This window comes from Schistocerca gregaria, chromosome 4 (assembly GCF_023897955.1).
Source record: "Schistocerca gregaria isolate iqSchGreg1 chromosome 4, iqSchGreg1.2, whole genome shotgun sequence".
Lineage (NCBI taxonomy): Eukaryota > Metazoa > Arthropoda > Insecta > Orthoptera > Acrididae > Schistocerca > Schistocerca gregaria.
This window is the reverse complement of record NC_064923.1, coordinates 454,465,647-454,476,736: the sequence shown is the minus strand read 5'-3', so window position 1 is coordinate 454,476,736 and position 11,090 is coordinate 454,465,647. Positions and strand designations below refer to the sequence as shown.

Below are 11,090 nucleotides of genomic sequence, written 5' to 3'. Positions count from 1 at the left end.
TAGTTGGCACGCTAGAGTCTACACGTTTTAAAAATTATGTTACAATTTAGACATAACGTTTAATACCGTACTAGTTCTTAGAGAAGTTACAATTGAATGGGAGTGAAAGGGGGAAGCAATCGGTTATGAACTTATTCTAGGAACAATTCCAAGAATTGTCCACTGTCATTCACTACACCAAATGGCAATTTTGGCCAAGTCTTCTGCCATTTTCTTATGATAGTTGCGACTGTACACAAGTGTCGAATGGGTTTCCGGATACGTGATTCCGTTTAAGTCAGTTGGTTCATCTAGGGGCAATCAAGGCATGTCACAATAAGCTGTTATTCTTCGGAAGATCTTATCAATAAGTTACACAAAAATGCAGGCATGATTTCAATATGTGGTATGAAAGTTCAAATATGGTCTCAACTCACTTGAGTTTTGGTTCAAAATGCAAATATTTCATTGATTTCATTTTTGTTGTTAAGGCATGACCACAACAAAACTAATGCTTCTGGAATTTGTAGACCAGAGCAGCGCACCGCGTTACTGTGATTCAGCAACTTGGGAAATGTACCAAAAATTATTCAAAGTCCAACCGCTTGAGTTCAAACACTGGATAACCTGCGAGAAATAATTACAAGTCGAAATAGTCGCTAAAATATTAAAATTTCAGCTCTGTGCAACATGCGAGAACTATTACAAATCCGAACATCCGACAACCCACAGAAAAATTCTGAGTCCTCACGACCTTTCCTTCAGAAATCTTTTACGTTTTTTGCCACCAAATCGGGAGAACTTCTCAAGTCCCCCAGCTCATACAAAGGAGAATTCCGAATGCTTCATGTCGCGTCTTAGCTGCTCATATTAGACAATTATTGAGGTATATGAAAAAAGCGTAAACTAGTTACAAACTACGGCGTGCACACACTTTATTCAACGTGTAAACGTCACTACAGATATTCGGATTTAGGTTATGACATCTTCTATATGCCTGCCATTATTGACGATGATGTGGCGCAGATGAATAGCGGAATTCTGCATGACCTGCTGAAGTGTCGGAACATCAATGCTGTCGATGATCTCCTGAATGGCTGCCTTCAGCTCAGAAATGGTTTTGGGGTCATTGCCGTACATCTTGTCTTTAGCACAGCCCCACAAAAAGTAGTTGCACTTGTTCAGATCCGGAGAATATTGCTGCCAATCGAGGCCCACGCCAGTGGCCTCTGGGTACCCCAGAGCCAGAATGCGGTCCCCAAAGTGCCCCTCCAGGACATCAAACGCTCCCCTGGTTCGATGAGGTCGATTATCGGAATAATCGCATCGATTATTCCGTGATTGGTCGTTACACACCACACAGTCACCCGCTGACGGTGAAGAGACTTCTCGATGACGAAATTCGGTTTCTCAGTCCCTCAAATGAGCCAGTTTTCCTTTTTGATGAACCCATCCAAATGACAGTGGGCTTCATCGCTAAACCAAACCATGCGGCGCATACTAATTCCCATCATTCCCTGCGTCCACCCGTGCAGTTAGTACGTCCTCACGAAAATCGTTCAGAAGTTGTGACCATTTTATTTCATATTGTCCAGTAATTGTCACCCCATACATAACGTCTGCGCTATTCCAGCTCTCCAGAAGGACCGTCTCAGCCCAAGCCGTAGCCGTACCACAAACCTGGGTTAAACCTTGGGCTGTTGTGGACTTTAAGCCTTAACGCTGTGTCTCCACATTGCTTGTTGACGTTTTGCTGTCTTCTCATGCTTGCTGAGAACAAAAACAAAACACATAGCTGCCCAAGTGGGGGTTAGGTTTCTCCCACTTGTGCGATAACGTTGCATGAATATTTTCGTGACGTCAGGCTATCACTGGAGTGATCTCACTCTCCTCGCTTGTTGCCGTTGGTGGTGCCCGATGGCCTATTGTGTGAGTTCTATGGCCGCTGCAGGAGTCGGCATTCAGGACGGCTCGTGGAGCTGTGGCGGGCGTCTTCTTATCTTCTACGCTGGTGCCACTTGAGCAGACATATCCTTACTGCTAATCCATTTTCACAGATTACTGACAAAAGGAGAAAATGAAAAAAAAGGAAATCCGCCTTCTTGTTCTTGTAGCGTCATAGCGAATGGCTGCAAGTGAGAAGCAAGATCGCGTCTTCTTTCCGACTTTGCATAGTAGATCCATAGTGGATAAAAAAAAAACAATATTATCTACATTACTTCAAGATCAACTGATTTAATAATATTAATTTTGCAACCTCATCCAGGAAGCAAAAACTAACAAAGGGATCACCAGTCCTGTTACTCACTGATATTGATGAGTGTCAGCTGTGTTGCACACTGAAAGACCTGTCCTGAGTACGTGGTTGGCGGCTTTTCTTACGACGGCCCCTACTTTCCGAGCAAATGGATGTTAAAGTTTTATGCGTAATCCCATATACCTGTATTTTTAGCCCTGTTTCAAGCAAGCAAGCGTAAGAGCAGCGGCTAAGGTTCACCGTTAGTATACTGGGTGGTACAGGTTCGAATCACGTCTTTATGCTTTTCTTTTCCCCCAATATCATCATACAGAATATAATTAAATAGTGTACGCCATGCAGAATTATTCAAAAATAGTCATTTCTGCAATAGCAGTTTCATTAATAAATCAATCATTACAACACACTTTCTTCAAATTTGTAACACTCCCGTGGGTCATAGTTCAAATTCCAAATATTTGACCAACTTCCGCTTCCTGCTTCTCCTAGACTTGCCTTTTCCTCTTGTTGTCCTCTCACCCTCACAGACATGGCATATACTATTTAACATCATTCTGTACAATTAAAATGAAAAAAAAATGTGCACAGGTATGTTTCGAACCCTAGCCATTGTGCTACCCTCACTTGCTCGAAAGATGGCTAAAGTTACAGGTATAGGGATTGCAGATAGAACTTCAACATAGATTTTCTCTGTAACTAGGGGCCATCGCACGCTAGACAGTCACTCAGGACAGCTCTCTGTATAATATACCTAAGGTTCATCAGAATGCGTGATTGACAGACGCTATGGTCCCCTTGCAAGTGCGGAGAGCACATTGCAGATTGCAAAAGATTTGAGATTTAACAACGAGAGACAGTTTTTCTTTTCTTTTTTTTTAGCGTGTTATAATTTTCAGGCAATGTGCTAAGATTCATAACACTAAAAATCGCAAGATTAATCCATTGACAATAGAACCTTGCTAATCTGTCCCCTACGAGGCTGGAACCACGGTCGAAACGCAAAAAGGTCGCATTATCTTTCCTTTCAGGTTTTTTATTAAGCAAATCTAGGTTTTGGTGGTGGTGGTGGTGGTGGAGGTGGTGGTGGTGATGGGAAGTTCCTATGGGATCAAACTGCTGAGGTAATCGGTCCCTAGGCTTACACACTACTTAATCCAACTTTAACTTACGCTAAGGACAACACACACCCATGACCGAGGGAGGAATCGAACCTCCGACGGGGGCAGACGCACGAACCATGGCAAGGCGTCTAGACCACGCTTTTGTTGACCCATAAAATCACAATACAGTAGAGCATAACTTTAATTATCAACATATAACACTGTCTGAAATATTGTTCCAAGTTACGACACAAACAAAACGGAAAAAAATGTTGACACATGAAAGTACAATGTACAGTACTGCCTGTACTGTAAAATACGTTTATGTGTTACGGTAAAATATTGTTCCTACGAGTAAAAGTTTAACGTCTCTGCATATCTTATTACAGTACTGCACTGACACGCAAATAACTTCCACTTAATTGTTCCACTTAACTGTTTAAAACAAGAGAAATCAGACGGTAAGCAATATCTTATTCTTAAGCAGGACGAAAACCGTCTGTAATGTTCTGTTGCTTAGCAAACGGCAGCCATGAGTTTGCCGCGACGTTACGCCATTTCCTAATCCACAAAAATGGTGGAGGTAGAGAAGGGTTATATCAAATGTATTTTTAGCGTCTGTATGTGACAGTCGAGCAGCAGGTTCATTGTCTTCGTTGTCGTCATCATCTTCCTTGTTCTCATCGGTTGTTCGAGTTGCAGCGCTAGTGATTTTGTCGTCAGTTAGTTCTGCTTCTCTTGATCAGTCAACGTCAGCTATACTGATCCACTCACTTACCTCACTGGGCTCAACGTCCCGTTGTAAAGACAGCGTCAGATGTTTATGTTTAATTGGGGTCATATTTAGTTTTAGAGGGAGAGCTACAAATATGGAATACCATTTGTTTTTCATTCATAAATTTATCAGTTTTTCTCATTAAGGAAACAAAATACCTAAAGCATATCCTTTTGTATATAGTTCATTTTTTCCTATATTTTCGAATACATACTACGTTAGGAATATTTCTAAATTAGGCTTAACACAATGTTTGAAATTTCTGACACCAGATTACAGATTAGAAATATGGAATAGTGCATTCGTCTCAAATTCATTAAAGTTAAAACAAATAATGGAAAATCTAATAATTCATTGTCAAAGAAAACACTGTAAAACATAATAACACAATAGAAAGACACACGAAATATACCATTTTTAGTTATTAAATTCCTTACTCCAAGTAATTTCACTTGCAGAAATCGCACACATATCGTCTTTTACCGTAACCTGCACATTCAGTGTGCGCCCACATTTCACACATTAGACACATTACCCATTCTTCCCCTGGTTCATCCCGCGAAAATTTACCTGAGCAAAATAGATAATTGCCATCTTCATAAGTGGGTACACTGTTGTCCAGAACGCTACTGAGTGTGTACGAATCATCACTCACACTAAAAACATCATCCTCAGAATCAGATGATTCTTGGTTCCTAGGTTTCGGTGGTCTTTACGTCTCTGTCTCCGGTTTGTTTTTTGCTGTCGTCGATACTTCAAGAGGTCCGTTGTGTGAAGACAGGGTTACGACTGCTGAAGGATCTGCTTTTCTTCCCCTCCTGCCTGGCCTCTTTTTTTATTTGTGCAACGGATGAGATTTGCGAAGGTGTAATTTCAGATGTGGCGGCAGATGTTCCTCCCTCGACTCTATCGTTAGCCTTTCCACTTTTAGAAGGCACTGCTCCGACAGATGGTTCATTGACTGCGTCATTGGGTAAATTCTCAATTATTCCTTCATTGCTGGCAATGAAATATGCTTCCGCGAAAACATGAGAGTTTAATGCGTATATTTCTACCACCCTAAACCCATTGACTGCTATCTCCCAGCCGGCCGGTGTGACTGAGAGGTCCTAGGACCTTCAGTCTGAAACCGCGAGACTGCTACAGTCGCAGGTTCGAATCCTGCCTCGGGCATGGGTATGTGTGATGTCCTTAGGTAAGTTAGGTTTAAGTAGTTCTAAGTTCTAGGGGACTGATGACCTCAGATGTTAAGTCCCATAGTGCTCAGATCCATTTGAACCATTTTGCTATCTCTCCTGTCTGGCATTTGAGGTACGCCTTCGCATTCAGTTCGGCGATGCCCATATTTGTTTCTGGACGTGCATTTCCCCTCATCCATATGCGTACCTGCTCAGAATAAGAGGCTTCCAAAAGATCTCATGAAAGTTCTTTCGAGCGGTTGCATCTTTTGGGAGCCATGAGGAGGCAGACACAAGTTGTTGATATGGTTTTGCACGCGAGATTTATAACATACAGATTTCTGGAGTGGCGCATTTTCCTTTTCTCTAACATTTTTACTTGCTATTTTCATCGCAGACTCGTCCCACAGCTTTAAAGCTCTTGAAGTCATTACTGAAGCAATTCCTAGAAGTAAAACAGGTTGTGAAAGTACGGTACAAATAAGTAATACTAACAACAATGTCAGGAATTGAGTCCGCCTTGATGTAGAACACCTTTTTATGTGTTTACTTGTTTATTTTCCCAAACTAGTTTCGGCGACAAATACACCATCATCAGTGTTTTTTTTTTAAATCTAAGACATGCCGAAAATAGCATAGTTATACAAACACAGTGACACATCTTTACTATGCGTTTTTTTTTAAAATATAGTTTTCTATGGATACTTTCATACTACCTTATTTATTGTATGTTATAGCGTGTTTTTGAGAATTATTGTCGCTGTTTGCAATATATTTGCTGCGTTTTTTCTGTTGATGTTGTTTCTCACCGAGCATCATGTCATCTGCAATTGTGTGAGCGGCTGTTAGTAAACAAAATATCAAAAGACGAACTTCGTATGTCAGCAATATATTCTTGATCATATATTCTTGATCATAAACAAAGTGCGAAAGTTTGATTTTTCTGTGTATAGAATGAGCTACATACCATCCAACGAACGTGAGTACACGCATAACTAAGTAACAGCCAAGTACACACCAAATAACTGGATTCCACAAAACTACCGCATCCCCAAGCGTATATTGCTGACATATGAAGTTCATCTTTCAGTATTTTGTTTACTAACAGCCGCCGCAGTTGCAGATGACATGATGTTCGATGGGAAAAAACGGCAACAGAAAAAAGCACAGAAAATATGTCGCAAACAGAGACAATAATTCTCAAAAACATACAATAACATACAATATACAAGGTAGTATGAAAGTATCCATAGAAAACTATATTTAAAAACACGAATAGTGAAAATGTTATAATGTGTCACTGTGTTTGTATAACTATGCTATTTTCTGCATGTTTTCGATTAAATAAACCTACTGATGACGGTGATGTTTGTCGAAGAAACTAATTTGGGAAAATAAACAAGTAAACAAATAACAAGGTGTTTTGCATCAAGGCGGACACCGTTTCTGATATTGTTGTTTTTCTATACAAACACGGACCAAATGGAAGAGTAACAAGATAAAGTTATGGAATACTAAGGTACAAATATGGAACACTAGTATTCCACATTAGTGACACGAACTTAGAACTAATTAAACTTAAATAACCTAAAGACATCACACACATCCATGCCCGAGGCAGGATTCGAACCTGCGACCCTAGTGGTCGCCCGGTTCCAGACTGTAGCGCCTAGAACCGCACGGACACTCCGGCCGGCTTAGTGACACAGCCATCTTGAAATTCCAAAAAGCAAATAAAATCGAAAATTAAATTTAAATAGGGAAGAAACATGCCATTTTAAGACTTAATGTATTAGCTAAACGTCTGTCTACAAAATACATTAATAATGTATGTATTACGACAAGAATGAAACTGAAAACCACCAACCTCCGACAATTACTCCTACGAATGATTTCGTTAAAACAGCTTGGCTCACTTGCAATGGTTGCCAACTGTAATATGACTCCATCCCAAAGCAGTTTACAGTTGGTGAACATAGTTTTTAAACAGCTCACGAAAGAACAGCGCTTACAAGGCGAGAAACCGTAGTATTTCATATTACTACCCCTATTCCGCAATTCTACCTCTTCCTCCACACACTTTAATATGTACAATGAACTCTGTCACCAATTTATAAAAGAAATGCTCGCGCAGTAATACTTTTTGATCGAATTAGAAACAAGTTATATCAGACCGAGTCAGGTGGTGCAGCGATAAGCACACTGGGCTCCCATTCGGGAGGACGACGGCTCAAATCCGCACACTTCCAATTTGATTTAGATTTTCCATGATTTCCCTAAATTGTTTCGGGCAAATGCCGGGATAGTTCCTTTGAAAGTGTGCTGCCGACTTCCTTGCACATCCTTGGAACCGATGACCTCTCTGTTTGGTCCCGTCCCCCAAATCAACCGACCAAGTTATTTCACACTAAAATTGACGGAAGTACCGCTCCTAGCAACGGTCAAGTGTCTGAAACTTCCTGTCAGATTAAAACTGTGTGCCCGACCGAGACTCGAACTCGGGACCTTTGCCTTTCGCGGGCAAGTGCTCTACCAACTGAGCTACCGAAGCACGACTCACGTTCGGTACTCACAGCTTTACTTCTGCCAGTATCCGTCTCCTACCTTGCAAACTTTACAGAAGCTCTTCTGCGAACCTTGCAGAACTAGCACTCCTGAAAGAAAGGATATTGCGGAGACATGGCTTAGCCACAGTCTTTCAGGAGTGCTAGTTCTGCAAGGTTCGCAGAAGAGCTTCTGTAAAGTTTGGAAGGTAGGAGACGGATACTGGCAGAAGTAAAGCTGTGAGTACCGAACGTGAGTCGTGCTTCGGTAGCTCAGTTGGTAGAGCACTTGCCCGCGAAAGGCAAAGGTCCCGAGTTCGAGTCTCGGTCGGGCACACAGTTTTAATCTGCCAGGAAGTTTCATATCAGCGCACACTCCGCTGCAGAGTGAAAATCTCATTCTGGGTCAAGTGTCTACTGATCCATATCGTAGAGGATGAGTCATCAACGAGTTTGTAGCAGCGACTTATGTACTTAAATAGGCATCGCTCGTGGGATGGGCGGACTAAGCGGGGAATCGGACCATCCTAGGTCCGATTAGCGATGTTGTAATGTACATCGAAAAAAAAAAAAAGAAATAAGTTTAGTCGCTAGTCTAATGGTACTCCTCATAGGTAGGAGATGGGTGTGCTGTGCCAGCCTGCCAACATGCGAGCAGCGTGCAGCAGAGACAGGACAGCGCCACGTCTCTGTGTTCTCGGCGCCGGTCGGCCAGTGTTTACACTGCACGGGCTGCGAGCGCACGTGCGCCACACGCGGCCGCTGCGCTCTGTTTACACGTGGCTCCGCCCACGGCCGGCAGCTGCGCGGCGCGAGCCACACGTCTAATGGTGCCGGCTTGTGGCTAGGCGATCCTCACTGCCAACTTTCGTCGCGAAGGCCGTGGCAGGTAACATTTAAGGCCGAAAACGAACATTAGTAGGCGATGCGGACCACACCTCATAACAATACAGCAGTAAAACAGATGTTATCAACTCTACGTTCCGATAGTCACGATAATGAAAAATGCAAAGCCGGCCGTTGTGGCCGAGCGGTTCTAGGCGCTTCACTCTGGAATGGCCCGACCGCCACGGTCGCAGGTTCGCCTTGGGCATGGATGTGTGTCATGTCCTTAGATTAGTTAGGTTTAAGTAGTTCTAAATTGTAGGGGACTGATGACCTCAGATGTTAAGTCCCATAGTGCTTAGAGCCATTTTTTTAATGCAAAAATGGTTCAAATGGCTCTGAGCACTATGGGACTTAACTGCTGAGGTCATCAGTGCCCTACAATTTAGAACTACTTAAACCTAACTAACCTAAGGACATCACACACATCCATGCACGAGGCAGGATTTGAACCTGCGGCCGTAGCGGTCGCGCGGGTCCAGACTGTAGCGCCTGAAAAATGCAAACAGCGAAAAATCACATAAACCGTTACTTCAAGGCCTTAGGATCCTATCCCTATCCCTATCCCTATCCCTGTATCTATTACTCGAGGATGTCATGCATGCAAAAAAGAGCATGCTAAAAAATGTAAACGTATTTATTCAAAATAAAACTAGACATGAATACCGTACGAGGACAAGTAGTGACATATACAGAAATCGTTGTTATCCAATTCTGTATAACAAAGGTGCATAGCATTATTTTTATCGTGGCAGTAACAACAGCAACCGTTACGAAAAAGTCTCGAATGAAAAACAGCCTACAGTTGCACTAATTATGTTCATTCTAAACCTTGACCATGGTTTTTGCTATAATAATATAGCCTTGTTCAGAAGTCATAAGCTTTTAAAAATGAAAAACTTAATAACAGATCGAAACAGGCTTATGTCTGTTGAAGTTATTTTATTTTATTGATCTTGACGCAACCGCTGGGCTAAGACGTTTTTCATTTCTAAAATCTTATGACTGATGAAGAAGGCTATATTATTAACCATGGTCAAGGTTTAGAATGAACATAATTAGTGCAACTGTGGGCTGTTTCTCATTCGAGACAAAGGTGTATATCATATAGGATCACAATTCTTTAATAGGCTGCCAAGTCAGTTAAACGCCATTAACAAAACAAACAGCTTTAAAAAATCTGTAACTCTATATCTTCTAAAAAATTGTTTTTACTCAGTATCACAGTATCTTATAAACTGAATATACTGCACAGCTGATGTCAAGAAGCTCTCTCCTGGAGAATACGTGTATACAATTACTGTAAAAATGACAGCGCAAATATGCCAAATTGCATTAAGTGTTTTGTATTGTAGTGCATTGTACTATATTTTAAACATATCCCACATAACAAAAGGAAATTATGTAAAATATCCATGTACAGAATTTCTCTGTTGTAAGATACGCTTGTACAAAAGTAATAAAAATTACCCTGGAAAATAACATTCGACGTAATAATGTTTAAATCAATGAAAGTTTGTCCAATAGCTATGGTATAATATATGCACCTCAACGATTTCAGGACGTAAATAAATAAACAAATAAGAATAAATTACTACGTTGCCACCGGTCTGGTATTGTCAGTATCGCGAGTAAAAAAGGACATTTAGAACTTACTTTCTATATGACATACCACTGGATGACGATGATGATGATGTTTGGTGTATGGGGCGCTCGGTCATCAGCGCCCATACAAATTCCAGTTTTCTTCACAGTCCTATCTAGCCACTGCCACGAACGATGATGAAATGATGAGGACAACACAAACACCCAGTCTCCAGGCAGAGAAAATCCCCAACCCGGCTGGCAATCGAACCCGGGACCCCGTCATCCAGAGGCAGCAACGGTAGCCACTACACCGCGAGCTGTGGGCCATACCACTGGAGACCTTATAATTGTAATTACCTGTAGCGTAAACTATAAATTATGACTTCTTTTGAGTAACGTATGGAGTAGTAAAATTTACGTTGGTTTCGAAACAATGTAACATTTTCCCCGATTTAGTGTTCTAGGGTTAAGCAACAGAATCCAATATACTATCCTGGACGGCGAGTGTTCCGTCAGAGACAGCGGTATCCTCAGGAATGCCAGGAAAATGTGACAGGACAGTTCTTAATCTTTATTTACATAAATGATATGACGGACAAGGTGTGTAGCAATGTACAGCTGTTCACTGATGCCGCTAAGTGTACGGGACAGTGTGGGTTTTTAGTGACTGATGGAAGATACGTGATGACTTGCATAGAATTTCCGTTTTGTGCCATCAATGGCAGGCTGCTGTGGATGTAGAAAAGTGTAAGTTAATCCAGATGAGTAGGAGAACAATCCTGCAAT

At 41.6% G+C, this 11,090-nt stretch overlaps 2 non-coding genes across 2 annotated transcripts; one reads left to right on the top strand and one right to left on the bottom strand.

Moving 5' to 3' along the window:
* Positions 1-7,766: 7,766 nt before the first annotated feature.
* Positions 7,767-7,841, bottom strand: Trnas-cga (transfer RNA serine (anticodon CGA)). The gene has a single exon. It is a non-coding gene; the product is annotated as a tRNA-Ser (tRNA).
* A 252-nt stretch (positions 7,842-8,093) lies between these two features.
* Positions 8,094-8,168, top strand: Trnas-cga (transfer RNA serine (anticodon CGA)). Its single transcript has one exon. It is a non-coding gene; the product is annotated as a tRNA-Ser (tRNA).
* The last annotated feature ends 2,922 nt before the right edge of the window (positions 8,169-11,090 follow it).